General features: G+C 43.3%; 1 pseudogene; it reads left to right on the plus strand.

The window, feature by feature from the left end:
- LOC120935752 overlaps positions 1-16166 on the plus strand; it is an 82675-nt pseudogene that overhangs the window by 43167 nt on the left and 23342 nt on the right.

Consider the following 16166-nt stretch of genomic DNA (forward strand, 5'->3'; position numbering starts at 1 on the left):
CGGGAAACTTTCCCGACGTGCATTGCGGCAAATGACGTCGCAAGGACGTCATTTGCTTCAAAGTGAACGTGAATGTTCAAATTTCACGTCGCGGGAACGGCGGCTATACTTTAGCATTGGCTGCCCCTACTATTAGAAGGGGCAGCCTTACGCTAAAGATGCCGTACGGAAACTCTGTACCTTGCGTACGCAGGGCCCGCGCAACATTGTGAATCGGCGTAAGTATGCAATTTGCATACTATGCGCTGACCACAATGGGAGCGCCCCCTAGCGGTCAACGCAAGAAGGCAGCCTAAAATCTGTGTGGCATAAGAGCCTTATGCCACGCAGATTTTAGGCTGCAGTCGGCGTAACGAGTTCTCTGAATCAGGAGAACTCGTTACGCCGGCGCAAGTCAGCAATTGCGCTGCGTAACCTATGGTTACGCAGGCGCAATTGCTTACTGAATCTGGGCCAGTGAGTGGTAATTATGTGCAGTAACCTTCAGCAACCAATCAGTGAACAATAATGATCTGCTGTAATCTCTAGCAAGCAATCAGTGAGCAATAATAAATTGCAGTAACCTCTAGCAATCAATCAGTTTGTAGTAATGATGTGCAGTAACCTCTAGAAAACAATGGGTAAGCGGTAATTATGTGCAGTATTGTCTAGCAACCAATCAGTGAGCAATAATAATGTGTGTAGTGGACAGTGTGGGAATCAGGTGGGTCAGTGTAGTGGTCAGTATAGGAATCAGGTAGGTAAGTGTAGTGGTCAGTATAGGAATCAGGTAGGTCAGTGTAATGGTCAGTATAGCAATCAGATATGTCAGTTTGGTGGTCAGTGTAGGAATCAGGCAGGTCAGTATAGGAATCAGGTAGGTTAGTATAGTGGTCAGGTAGGTCGGTGTAGGAATCAGGTTGGTCAGTACTACTGTACTAGTGAAGGGAGTCGCCACTATCTTTGGGTGATCAATTTATTATCTAGGCCAGTATTTCTCAACTTTTTTTTAGTCAAGTCAAAATTTGCACAATTTTAGGCCCCCCATTTTAAATTGTAAAAAACAAAACTAGTACATATAACAGCAACATCCACACACGTAGGACACCCAACGTTAGAGGTGACTTATTTTAACAAAGCAAATACACTTTTGCGCACTAGTACTGACTAGTATTCTATGCTTCACTTCTCCTTCAGTTCCTCTCCCTCACTCTCTTCCTCAGGGTCTGGCTTGTATACAATTTTTGGGCAATTTTATAGGCATTTTGCCAGGGGCGTCGTTAGGCCTGGCATTAGGGGGCTGGAGCCCCGAATGGGACCCCGAAAAGCCCCGAATCTATTTAACTATGCTTTGTATTGTTGGCCCCGAGCGCTGGGGCCCGGGACCGATCTAATGGCCGAGTGCGGCTGTGGCCAAGTTCGGCCGAGTGTGGCCGAGTGCCATAGGTCCCGCCTTCTGGAGTCTGCAGCGCCAATGCCAGGAGGACCATGGGACATGTGATGTGGTGCGTCCATCATAGCCTGCAGAGTCTCCAGAAGGGGGGGATTTCAAAATGCAGCCGCCGAACAGTATCCCTGCTCGGGCGGGCGGCTCTCCTCCCTCTCCTCCTCGGCTCGCCATCGCAGCTCCTCTCCTCCTCCCCGGCAGCGCAGCTCCTCTCCTCCTCCTCAGCAGCAAAGCTCCTCTCCTACTCCTCGGCATGGCAGCTCCTCTCCTCGGCATAGCAGCATATGCCGAGGTGTCTGTTTCTACTGTGGGAGGTAAAAGTATACAGTCTGCTTTGGTGTCTGTATGCATTAAGCCCACGCAGATGAATATGTATCCCAATTTGTTCTGTGCAAATGACAAATTTAAATAAATGTACACAACTTCATGAAATTTCCATTTTTTTTAATTACTTAACCACTTGCCGCCAAATTACGTTCCTGGTACATCATTTGACTTCAAGTGGTTGTACCTGGTGATGCCTGCAGCTGTTTATTAGAGCCGATGATTGGCTCTCTTTTAATAGCAATCGAAGTGGCTAACTAGCCACTCTGTTGCTATTACAAGCAGCGGGAGGGGATGTCTCCCCCCTCCCGCTACCTTTCACCGCTCTTTCAGGCTCTCCCATCCTAACAGAAAAAGGTAAAAAGAAACTGCGCTAGAATAACTAGAAATAATGATGGCCTGAAGCTCTACAGAGGTAAGCAGCAACTAACCTGAAAACATAACAGTGTAAAGAAGTGAGAAAAATATATATAGTTGCGCTAATATCAAAGGAAATCTTTGCAGAGAAGGTGACCATAAATGTGAAAATTACATGGATGATCATGAATTAAATTAAATTAAAATGCCTGTTTATGTAAACAATACACAAACATAAAATTAACAAATCATGAAATAGGCCATAGTGTAGACCTATATGCAAAAACCAAATAAGGAGCATATATTGTTGTGAACAAAACATGAACTATGAGCCCTGCATTGGGCTAAAACCTAAAAACACAGTGAGTTAAAAAGGAAAAAAAAGGTCCATGTGATTACAATGTAAGGAAACACCCAGTGATGATCAAATTGACAGCTGCTCTTTCTTCTCAAGATCCGCAACTTTAAGTGAATTCCACCACCCTATTGTAGGTAAAACTGCTTACCAGAGCCAAAGGTCCCTTGTGATATAGGACCAAGACCAGCATAAGTGTTAAACCCAGCAGACACGACTGAACACTGCATCCATAGCGATGATACGATGTGATGATGCTACAAGCTCCTCATACGACAAACTCCAAAACCAGCATACCGTATTTATCGCGGTATAACGCGCTCCCGCGTATACCGCGCACCCCTAAAGTTGCCCGAATCCTGTGGAAAAAAAGTTTTTTTTGTACTTACAGTTTTGGTGTCTTGCGCGGCGTCCATCGGCGGCCTCGTCGGGTCCGGCGTCCGTCTGCGGCTTCGGGTGTCCTCTTCGTCGGGTCCGGCGTCCTTCTGCGGCGTCCTCGCGTCCTCCCCGCTCGTTTCCCACGCCGAGTTTGAATACTGCGCCGACATATACAGAGCGCAGTACACTCGTGTATTGTCGGCAATGCTCGGCAACTCTCGCGCTGACGTCCTGTATGTCCAGGACGTGAGCGCGGAAGGAGCCGAGACTGCCCGACTATACCCGAGTGTACTGCGCTCGGTATATGTTGGCGCAGTATTCAAACTCGGCGCGGGAAAGCGGGTATCGGCGTATACCGCGCACCCACGATTTTGCCCTGATTTTCAGGGCAAAAAAGTGTGCGGTATACGCCGATAAATACGGTAAGTGTTAAACCCAGCAGACACGACAGAGCACTGCATCCATAACGATGATACGATGTGATGATACGACAAACTCCTCAGCATAAACGTCAATTGGTATGGTATCATGCAAAGAAAGCAGATGCCTTGATAGTGTAAAACCAATGACTTTTTTCAAATATAAAACAAACAGTAAAAAACTCACATTTCGTAAGTGTAAGAACAGCCTTAAACCTGTAGCGCCGGCCGGAAAACCCGTCCGTATGGGAAACCGAGCAGATAAGGGTGATGACGTCAGCAAGCCGCTCGTTCCGCCCAACGCATTTCGTGCCCCGAGAGGACGTGACCTATCACGAAACGCGTGCAAATACTGTGTGACATAAAATATTGCAACAACTGCCATTTTATTATCTAGGGTCTCTGCTCAAAAATAATGTATAATGATTGGGGATCTAAGTAATTTTCTAGCAAAAAATATATATTTTTTCCTTTTAAACCACAAATGCCAGAAAAAAGCTAGGTCCTTAAAGTGTTACTAAACCCAGGACCCTGCATTTACTATATCCTATTTCCCACAGTACACAGAACATTGGAATGCAATTATTTTAGTAAATATAAACTGCTAAATACCTTTTCACATCAGAAATTAGAGCAGTCTTGTGACCAGCGAAGCCAAGCACTGGTTGGATCTTGTAGGAGGAGATTTCTGACTGTCCTATGAGACTGCAAGACCCCTGACCCTCTGTCTGGAGAGTGCTGATTGGCCCTGTGCTGATCACATGCACTCTCCCAAGAAAAAAAAACTCTCTAGCAATACACACTAAACTGAGTATGTGCAGCCTGACCCCATAGACTCTGTGGGCCAGATTCATAGAGCAAGTACGCCGGCGTATCTACTGATACGCCGGCGTACTTTCAAATTTCCCGCATCGTATCTTCAGTTTGAATCCTCAAACCAAGATACAACGGCATTTGGGTAAGATCCGACAGGCGTACGGCTTCGTACGCCTTCGAAACTTAGATGCAATACTTCGGCGCCCGCTGGGTGGAGTTTGCGTTGTTTTCAGCGTCGGGTATGCAAATGAGCTTTTTCCGACGATCCACGAACGTACGCGCGGTTGTTACGACGTCATTTCGCGCAAAGCACGGAGGGAAATTTCGAAAACAGAGCATGCGTAGTTCAATCGCGCGGGGACGCGCTTCATTTAAATGAATCACGCCCCCTACCCGCCGATTTGAATTACGTGCCGAGAGATACACTACGCCGCCGTAACTTACGATGCTAAATCTTCCTGGATTCAACATAGAGCCAGGTAAGATACGGCGGCGTAGCGTATCTCTGATACGCTGCGCCTGGGCATTTCTATGTGAATCTGGCCCTGTGTTATTAGGAAACTGTCAGGGGACAGTGGAAGGAGGGGATCAGAGCAGCCAGGATCAAACAGCATTTTTACACACATGTGTTACACATGCAATGCGTAGGATTAACCCCGGAGGTTCCACATTAAGTTTAACAAGCATGCTTTACTGCATATACAGTACAGACTGATTTTACTGTTGTGGGGTTAGTAACACTTTAAGTGGTTAAAAATGTTCATCTTTTAAGGCAAAAATGGAACAAAATTGCCAGTATTTGTAAATCATACTAGCAGGGTGGACTGCTATGATTTTAGCCTGCAGCTACTTGGCATGCTTTATTATTTTCATGATCAGGGGTCTCCAGTGCAATCATTGGTGTCATTGTTTTCCCGGTTCCTCATTTTTGGTGTCAGTGAAAGGAATAGCGTCCCATCAGCTCTGAGAATCACTCAGTTTGTCTACCCAAGTTCTAGGCCTGAGTATGACAAATGTTACAATCCCTTTTATAAAGTGAAACACATTTACAAATCATCTCCGATTTTTTCATAAATAGTTTTGTACTGCATTTAAAAATATTCTGTATTATATGTGCCTCCACACACACTTGAGGTTTTTGTGCACTTCAACATAATTGCAATGGATTACACTATACATTAGACTGTAAAGTGTGTGTGTATATCTTAAAATAGCACAATTCATTAAAATAATTATATTACTTCAGGCAGTATAAAGGGGAATAACAGCATCCTATGACTTATGTAAAGCTGATAGTATTCTGTGAATAAGTGTGCGGCACAATCTACAAATCTAGACATCTAAATTAGTGGCTGTTATACATTGTACTGTAGGTGAATTATAGAGGTATAATTCACCTACAGTACAATCTATTTTATATATATATATATATATATATATATATATATATATATATATATATACATACAGTATCTCACAAAAGTGAGTACACCCGTCACATATTTGTAAATATTTTATTATATCTTTTCATGTGACAACATGAGAAATACAAGGGGTAAAGTCTTGTGAGCTGCCAAACTAAAATCTAAAAGTAAAAATTAAACTAAACAGAGCTGCCAACACTCCCCACACTTCCCCAACATGTGATAATACCAGAATTATATGACACAATGTGCGGCACTATTAACAAATGATTAAAAATACTCAAAAATACAAACATAATATACAGTGAAAACAATTATATATATAAATATATACATATCCTATAAATCAAAAATGTTTACGTCCAAAATAAAGTGCTTTGTGTATTGCAGACAATCCTTAGTAATGTATTATAGCAGACAATAATAGTTCATAGTAGTAGCACAAAACTAGTGATGATAGTGTCTTTATACGGTGTGCACACAACCTCCACCAAGTGTACCCTAACCTTAAAGGAGTTGTAAAGGATTTTTTTTTTTTGCTGAAATGACTGTTTACAGGGTATAGAGACATAATAGTTAACTGATTCCTTTTAAAAATGATTAAAAATAGATAAAAAGCAATCATATAATGTACCTGTAGTTTCTAGTTTCGTTTTTACATGTTGTTTCCTGCTTCTGTGATGTACAGAGCCACAGAGCCAATACAGGGCAGTGATGGTTTGGAAAACGAAACTGATTGGTGCTGTGGGGTTTTAGACACACAGGGCCAGATCCTCAAACGAATTACGCCGGCGTATCTATGGATACGCCGCGTAATTTCAAAGTTCCCCCGTCGTATCTTTGTTTTGTATCCACAAAACAAGATACGACGGAATCTGGTCTTGATCTGACAGGCGTACGTCTTAGTAAGCCGTCGGATCGTAAGTGCATATTTACGCTGGCTGCTAGGTGGCGTTTCCGTCAAATTCCGCGTCGAGTATGCAAATTAGCTAGATACGGCGATCCACGAACGTACGTCCGGCCGGCGCATTTTTTTACGTCGTTTGCGTTCGGCTTTTTCCGGCGTATAGTTACCCCTGCTATATGAGGCATATCCTATGTTAAGTATGGCCGTCGTTCCCGCAACAAATTTTGAAAATGTTACGTCGTTTGCGTAAGTCGTTCGCAAATAGGACTTTGCGTAGAATGACGTCACCGTCGTAAGCATTGGCTTGTTCCGGTTTAATTTCGAGCATGCGCACTGGGATATCCCCACGGACGGAGCATGCGCCATTCAAAAGAAACGTCATTTACGTCGGGTCACGACGTATTAACATAAAACACGCCCCCATCACATACATTTGAATTGCGCACCCTTACGCCGCCTAAGTTACACTACGCTGCCGTAACATACGGCGGGAAATCTTTGAGGATACAAAAAAAAGTAAGTTACGGCGGCGTAGTGTATCTGAGATACACTACGCCGGACGGAGAGAAGCGCCGCGCTTCGTGGATCTGGCCCACAGTAATCACACCTCCTTGGTTAGTGACCAAAGAGAGAAAGCTCCCAGTACTGTGGTCATCAGGAAACAGACGACCAGGAAGTGTGGAGATCAGAGAAGAATTACAGCAACTTGAGAGCAAAAACGAACAATGAGGACATGAAAACAGCACTGCATTAAGGTAAAGGAAGCTATTAAGATAAAAAAAAAATCCTTTACAAACCCTTTAAGGACTTCATAATATAAGTTAATATCAGCAGCTTTAAAAATATCCTCCTGTGATTCTGTTTTCTTATGGTGTTTTTTTAACTCAAACATAGATCACAGCTCACCTCCTCCTCCTGGTAATAGCAGATCAAAAGCCACTACTTCCTCCTGGTATTTCAATAACATTTCCATATTAAAAAAAAACACTTATATTGTACTGGTATTCTGAGGGGTAATAGTGTCACCTGAAGTCCTGATTTGCAGCCCTGGTTTCACGGCGTTCACCTCGGTCTGTGCCTGCTCTGCCTTTGAATCACAGGAGGATCTTTTTAAAGCTGCTGATATTAACTACAGGCTTAATTATGAAGCCCTTAAGGTGAGGGTACACCTGGTGGAGGTTGTGTGCACACCGCATGAAGACACTATCCTCACTTGTTTTATGCTACTATTATGAACTATTATTGTTTGCTATAATACATTACTAAACATCAGTGGTGTATTTAGGTTTTGTGTTGCCCTAGGCCTGACTAAACTTGTGCAACCCCTAATTTAAATATGATCCACCCCTTCCTGTCAAGGTCACACCCATGGATAACAGGAAAGAATTCCCTATATATTTTGTGATGGGAATGTGTAGGAATATAAAATTAACTACTCCAGCCCTGGAAGATTTGTCTGTTCAATGACCAGGCAATTTTTTTGCGTTACGGCACTGCGTCGCTTTAACTGACAATTACGCGGTCATGCAACTTTTTTCCCCACAAATAGAGCTCTCTTTTGGTGGTATTTGATCACCTCTGCTTTTTTTTACGCTATGAACAAAAGAAGAGTGTCAATTTTGAAAAGAAACACGATATATTTACTTTTTGCTATAATAAATATCCCACATTTATTTAAAAATGTATATTTATATTTTTCCTCAGTTTAGGCCGATATGTATTCTTCTACATATTTTTGGAAAAAAAATCACAATAAGCGTATATTGATTGGTTTGTGCAAAAGTAACAGCATCTACAAAATAGGGGCTAGATTTATGGCATTTTTATTTTTATAATTTTTTTTACTAGTAATGGCGGCAATCCGCAATTTTTATCGGGACTGTGATATTAAGGCGGACACATCGGACACTTTCACACATTTTTGGGACCATTGATATTTATAAAAGCTTTGAACATCCACTATTGCTGACACTGTCCTCTTTGTTTGCCATGCATGCTCAGAAAAACAGTAGTAGAGCTGGTACATAGAGAGAAGCTACTGGTGCGTACGGCAAAGTGCCATCTGTCCACTGCCAGACACACTGCAAAAAAATAAGTAAAGACAAGAGTTAATTAGCAAAGTATATTACCAAAGGGTATATCCAAAAACTAAGTTAAACACATATGTGAAAAGAGGGGGCTATGTCTTTTCCACCAATAGGTACCTTCTGTGTACTAGCCCACAACTCAAATTTTTTAAATTTTCCCTAACATTTCATCCCAAAGACAGTGAGATTGTAAATCTCCCCAGCAGGGACACAAAGGCAGGGTGCCTTTGGCCAATCATGGCTCAGGGGGACTAAGTCCATGCCCCACACTATATAAGACTGCTTACAGAGCTCTGTTTGTAGCGTTGATGGGGTGAACAGAGAGATAGCTTGAGCTAGATTTAGCAGGCAGGTTATTCAGTTAGTGGCAGTGTATTTGATATAGGTCTAAGGGCGTTGGAAGACTTCAGCTGTTCAGAATGAGGCAATTAAGGCCTCTATAAGTAGTCCAGAGGATTACCACTGATTGGCTGCATGCTGAGGCTTTCTGAGTGAAAGAGAGCAGTAGCTGAAGGTCTTCTGAGGAGGTGAGGAGAGGATTGATTTTTCTTTGTGATAAAAATCAAAAGACTATTGTTTTTCTGCTGTATGACCAGCACTGTCTACCCAGCAGTAGGCTAGACTTCATAGATAGGTTCCTGTGTGGAAGGTAGACGCCCAAAGTGGCCAGGGTTTATTTTACGTTTGATTTTTATTATGCCGTTTGGATGCTTGCACTTGTTTCCAGTAGGATGGAAGAATAAACCAAAATCTTGGTTTTCAACCGTCTTCGACTGCCTGTCTGTATATATTCAGTGTGTGGTGAACCCATCCAAGGGGTCACACACCCCACTACCGAGCTAACCCCTTACACATGGTGGAGTGCCGCGGGCAATTAAAGTAAACCCAAAATGGAGGAGATACTGAAACAGCTGGTTTTAGCAAATGCAAATCAACAGCAGACGAATGCAGGTTTGCAGCGGAGCTCAACAACAGGTTCACCAAGAGAGCATTGCAGCTCAACAACAAGTTCACCAAGAGAGCATTGCAGGCTTAGAACAGAGACACCAGCAGCAAATGGAGGCCATCGTAACACAGCTTCAGAGACAGCAGACCGAGGCTGGGAGTCAGGCCAGTAACCGACTTTTCGGGACAGAGAACTGGGATACCAACAAAGCCCAGCAGAAAATTTTCTGTTGTTGGAGGAGGGCAAAGACTTTGAAATATTTGACTCATTTACTGGTATCCTTGGAAACAGTCCACCCTTAACATCTCACTGGGAGCAGTGGCACACATATTGTGAGGATCTGATCAAGGACACAAAGCTAACTAGTTTGGAAATATGGGGAACAAAAGAGGTGGCATCGGGAAGGGTGGCTGCTCTGGTTTGTTCATCTAAGACTGCCCCTGTCATCGAAATGCCATCCCCTGACTGCTCCCAAAAAGCTGCCAAGACAGCAGCAAGTACCCAAATGGTAGCAAAGACTAATATTTCTTGTGATGAGAAAATTAATATCCATGGAGTGTGCAAGGACTATGTAAAAAAAGGATAAGGTTAAGATCAGCTCAGCACTTCCAAGCCGACCAACAAGCACTGTGGTTGCCATAGATGCAGCCAAGGAAAATACTTGTTTTTGTGGTGCTGTAGCCAAAAAGCAGGAAAGGACAATTGAAGAGCCCTCCATAGGCCGAAGAAGCTGTGCCATTTTGCCTTTCATAGAGACTCAAAAGCTTTTCTGTCCTCCGCAGAATGTGGCCACAATTGGGGTTGTGGAAGCTACTGTTACTGTTTCAGCTTCTGTGTCTGATCCCTCACAAAAGAAAGAGGAGCACAACTATTCACTTTTCATCTCAGAGGGGCTTACCGAATCGGCCATCAAGACAGATGGCCAGCAGGACAATGAGGACGAGGATATTGATTTAGATGAAGAAGAACATGATGAAGGATTTGGTAGTGAACACAAACGTTCTGAGAATGAAGAGGAGGAAGAAGAGGAGGAGGAAGAAGAAGAAGAAGACAATGAAGATGACAAACATGATATCAGTGATACCTTCTCAGAGCCCGGTTATGAAAATGAGTCTGTTGAAGATTTGAAAGGAATAACTGCCGTGTCATCAAGGAAAAGAGGAAAGCAAAGGTATTTCTGGGAATATAGCGAGCAATTAATGCCTTCTCAACAGGAAGGGATGCTGAGATCGTCTGAATGGGACAGAGACACGCTTCCCAGTAATATGTACCAGAAGAATGGTCTGCATCACGGCAAGTACACTGTGAAGAAATCTCGCAGGACAGATGTGGAAGACCTGACTCCAAATCCAAGAAAACTTCTGCAGATTGGTGGTGAACTGCGTAAACTGAATAAAGTAATCAGTGACCTAACACCCGTATCGGAGCTTCCTGTCACTGCCAGGCCACGATCTCGTAAGAAGAAAAACAAGCTGGCTTCCAGAGCTTGCCGTAAAAAAAAAAAAAAAAGCCCAGTATGAAGCCAATAAAGTGAAGCTGTGGGGCCTGAATACTGAATATGATAATTTGCTGTTTGTGATCAATTTAATAAAACAAGAGATAATGACACGAATACAAATCCCATGGGTGAAATGGGCTTTGGATTCTCTCCGGTACTACCTCGTGGATAGACAGTTTGAACTGGTGACAGATCATTCCCCATTGAAGTGGATGGCACAGAACAAAGAGACCAATAGGAGAATAAATAGGTGGTTCCTGGCCCTCCAGGAATTTAGTTTTGCTATAGCGCATCGCCCCGGTGCTAAAATGGGGAATACAGATGGGTTGTCCCGAGTGCATGCCTGCCTGGCAACCCATGTCCCAACCCTAGGGTTGAAACAAAAGGGGGGGTATGTGACAGGAAGTCAGGTAAATCTGTGGGTGTTGTCACAGACGGGACATACATTTCTGCCTTGTTTAGACAATACACCAATTGGTATTAAGTGTCGGCTGCAAATGTAGCCAGAAAAAGGACTAAGGGCGTTGGAAGACTTCAGCTGTTCAGAATGAGGCAATTAAGGCCTCTATAAGTAGTCCAGAGGATTACCACTGATTGGCTGCATGCTGAGGCTTTCTGAGTGAAAGAGAGCAGTAGCTGAAGGTCTTCTGAGGAGGTGAGGAGAGGATTGATTTTTCTGTGTGATAAAAATCAAAAGACTATTGTTTTTCTGCTGTATGACCAGCACTGTCTACCCAGCAGTAGGCTGTGCTAGACTCCATAGATAGGTTCCTGTGTGGAAGGTAGACGCCCAAAGTGGCCAGGGTTTATTTTATGTTTGATTTTGTTTATGCTGTTTGGATGCTTGCACTTGTTTCCAGCACGATGGAAGAATAAACCAAAATCTTTGTTTTCAACCATCTTCGACTGCCTGTCTGTATAAATTCAGTGTGTGTCGAACCCATCCAAGGATCACACACCCCGCTACGGAGCTAACCCCTTACAATATATATATACAGTACAGACCAAAAGTTTGGACACACCTTCTCATTCAAAGAGTTTTCTTTATTTTCATGACTATGAAAATTGTAGATTCACACTGAAGGCTTCAAAACTATGAATTGACACATGTGGAATTATACATAACAAAAAAGTGTGAAACAACTGAAAATATATTTCATATTCAAGGTTCTTCAAAGTAGCCACCTTTTGCAGCAGACACATCTCTAGAACTGTTAAGAGGAGACTGTGTGAATCAGGCCTTCATGGTAGAATATCTGCTAGGAAACCACTGCTAAAGAAAGGCAACAAGCAGAAGAGACGTGTTTGGGCTAAAGAACACAAGGAATGGACATTAGACCAGTGGAAATCTGTGCTTTGGTCTGATGAGTCCAAACTTGAGATCTTTGGTTCCAACCCCTGTGTCTTTGTGCGACGCAGAAAAGGTGAACGGATGGACTCTACATGCCTGGTTCCCACCGTGAAGCATGGAGGAGGAGGTGTGATGGTGTGGGGGTGCTTTGCTGGTGACACTGTTGGGGATTTAAGCAAAATTGAAGGCATACTGAACCAGCATGGCTACCACAGCATCTTGCAGCGGCATGCTATTCCATCCGGTTTGCTTTTAGTTGGACCATCATTTATTTTTCAAACAGGACAATGACCCCAAACACACCATTTGACCAAGAAGGAGAGTGATGGGGTGCTGCGCCAGGTGACTACCTTATGAAGCTCATCAAGAGAATGCCAAGAGTGTGCAAAGCAGAAATCAAAGCAAAAGGTGGCTACTTTGAAGAACCTAGAATATGAAATATATTTTCAGTTGTTTCACACTTTTTTTGTTATGTATAATTCCACATGTGTTCATTCATAGTTTTTATGCCTTCAGTGTGAATCTACAATTTTTATAGTCATGAAAAGAAAGAAAACTCTTTGAATGAAAAGGTGTGTCCAAACTTTTGGTCTGTACTGTATATATATATATACTCTGCATTTAGCATGAATGCTATTTTAGTCAACAAAAATACGACTAAAACTAAAACAATTAAGATGACTAAAATACGATTAAAACTAAAATGGCATTTTAGTCAAAAGACTAATGCCTGCGTATACACGACTGTTTTTCATGATGTGAACATTTTTATTTTTTTTATGTTATTAAAATTGATCGTGTGTAGGCTCCAGAGCATTTTTTGCGACGTGAAAAATGGGCATTAAAAATGTAGAACATGCTCTAAATTTTCGTGTCATTTTTCACATCGTTTTTCACGTCATGAAAAATGGTTGTGTGTGGGCTTTAACGACGGAAAAAAAACACGCATGCTCAGAAGCAAGTTATGAGACGGGAGCACTCGTTCTGGTAAAACGAGCGTTTGTAATGGAGATAGCACATTCATCACACTGTAACAGACTGAAAAGCACAAAGACTGAAAAGCGCGAATCGTCTCTCACCAAACTTTTACTTACACAAAATCAGCAAAAGCTTCCCCTTTATAGTGCCGTCGTACGTGTTGTACATCACCGCGCTTTCCTCCAGCATTTTTTTTTCACGATCGTGTGTATGCAAGGCAGGCTTGACAAGAATCACGTCGAAAAAAACTTTGTTTTTTCTAGACCATTAAAAATGGTCGTGTGTACGCGGCATAAGACTAAAACTAAATAGAAATTTGACTATATATATATATATATATATATATATATATATATATATATATATAATGAGTTTGGAAATTGTAGAGAAATGTTAACTAATGCATTACAATTTAACTACACTTGTTCGATTTTAGACAACTAAAATTAGTTTTAGTTGACTAAAAACGTAGGACATTTTAGTCGACTAAAATGTACTGGAAATTTAGTCGACTAAATACGACTAAAACTCAAACAATTGCAGAAGACTAAAATGGGACTAATACTAAAATGCCATTTTAGTCCTAAGACTGAGGCCTCGTACACACGACCGGATCTATCCGCTGGGATTTATCCGCGGATCAGTTCCAGCGGACAAATCCGGTCGTCTGTACGGCCTAGCGGATATTTATCTGCGGAGATTCGTCCGGCCGATCGATTTCAAGCGGAAAGCATGCTAAGTAATCTATCCGCTTTAATCGTGTCCAGTGGATTGATCCGGTCGTCTGTACAGACTCACCGGATCAATCCGTCCGCTCCCCTCCCTCGCATGCGTTGTAATGATTCGACGCATGCGTGGAAGTACTTACTTTCCAGCGTCGCGCACGTCGCCTCGTCATCGTCGCGGTGACGGCGCGACACGTCACCGCGGATGTATTCCGCGCGGATTTTGATCCGATGGTGTGTACAAGCCATCGGATCAAAATCCGGAGGAGGAATCTCCGTTGGAAACGGTCCGGCGGACTGTTTCCAGCGGAGATCCCCTCGTCTGTACGAGGCCTGAAACTAAATCGAAATTTCCTGCCAAAATTAAAACGGGTGGTGACTTTAGGAACCCTGCTTTTAAGGGGGAGACTGCTTGGGGACCCTGATGTGACTGGTTTGACTCTGAGGAGCCTGATACAAGGGGTGTGACTCTGATGTTGTGGAGACTCTGGTAACCCTGATGTAGAGTTGGGACTCAGTTTGAGGGGGGGGGGGCTCTGATGGGGATTATTGATAAAAGGGGGGAATCTAATGAAAACAGGCAGGCTCTTCCTGATGCTGCACTCTATGGGGTAGATTCACGTAGATGCACGTAACTTTGTGCGGGCGTAATGTATCCTATTTACGTTACGCCTCCGCAACTTTTACAGGCAAGTGCCGTATTACAGTCAAGTGCCGTATTCTCTTTCAAATTTCGACGCGGGAACGACGGCCATACTTAAAATTGGTACGCCGCATGTACGCCACCATATAGCAGGGGTAACTTTACGCTGGGAAAAGCCTAACGTAAACGGCGTATCTGTACTGCGTCGGCCGGACGTACGTTCGTGAATTCGCGTATCTAGCTGATTTACATATTTCTAGGCGTAAATCAGCGTACACGCCCCCTGCGGCCAGCGTAAATATGCAGTTAAGATCCAACGGCGTACGAGACTTACGCCGGTCGGTTCTAATAGAAATCTATGCGTAACTGATTCTATGAATCAGGCGCATAGATACGACCGCCCAGGCTCAGAGATACGACGGCGTATCTGGAGATACGCCGTCGTATTTCCTTTGTGAATCTACCCCTATATGTTTTGTTGTATGTTACATACTCCTAAACCCTGTATTCTATACACTATGTTGTACATTAGATAGTCCTGACCAAAGTGTTCATTGGTCTGACAGTTATTGGTTTTAATGAAGTTCTTCTTAAGGTAGGCTTAGACAGACAAAGTGATCACTTTTTGTGTGTAGAAAAACATATGGAATGGAAATTTTTAACTGCTTGCTGACCAGCGCACGAATATATACAAAAAGTGTCTGATGTGTCCGCCATAAAGTCGCAGTCCTAATAAAAATCGCAGATCACCGCCATTAGTAGGAAAAAAAAATAATAATAAAAATGCCATAAAACTATCCCTATTTTGTAGACGCTATGGGCCAGATTCATAAAAGAGATACCACGTCGTATCTCCTGATACGCCGTCGTATCTCTGAGATACGACTGTCGTATCTATGCGCCTGATTCATAGAATAAGGTTACGCATAGATCTCCCTAAGATCCGACAGGTGTAAGTGACTTACACCGTCGGATCTTAGGCTGCAATTCTAGGCCGGCCGATAGGTGGCGATTCCCTTGCGGTCGGCGTAGAATATGCAAATGACTAGTTACGCCAATTCACGAACTTACGCTTTGCCCGTCGCTGTAAATTTACATCGCTTCCGTAGAGATACGCGGCGTAAAACTAAACCTGCCCTCTAGGTGGTCTAGCCAATGTTAAGTATGGCCGTCGTTCCCGCGTCGAAATTTGAAATTTCAAGTCGTTTGCGTAAGTCGTCCGTGAATGGCGCTGGACGCCATTTACGTTAACGTCGAAACCAATGACGTCCTTGCGACGTCATTTAGCGCAATGCACGTCGGGAAATTTTAGGGACGGAGCATGCGCAATACGTTCGGCGCGGGAACGCGCCTAATTTAAATGGTCCCCGCCCCATTTGAATTAGGCAGGATTGTGCCAGGCGGATTTACGCCACGCCGCCGCAACTTTACAGGCAAGTGCTTTGTGAATCAAGCACTTGCCCGTAAAACTTGCGGCGGTGTAACGTAAATGTAATACGTTACGCCGCCGCAGAGTAAGCCGATTCTACCTG

The sequence above is a fragment of the Rana temporaria genome, chromosome 4 (genome assembly GCF_905171775.1).
Source record: "Rana temporaria chromosome 4, aRanTem1.1, whole genome shotgun sequence".
Taxonomy (NCBI): Eukaryota; Metazoa; Chordata; class Amphibia; order Anura; family Ranidae; genus Rana; species Rana temporaria.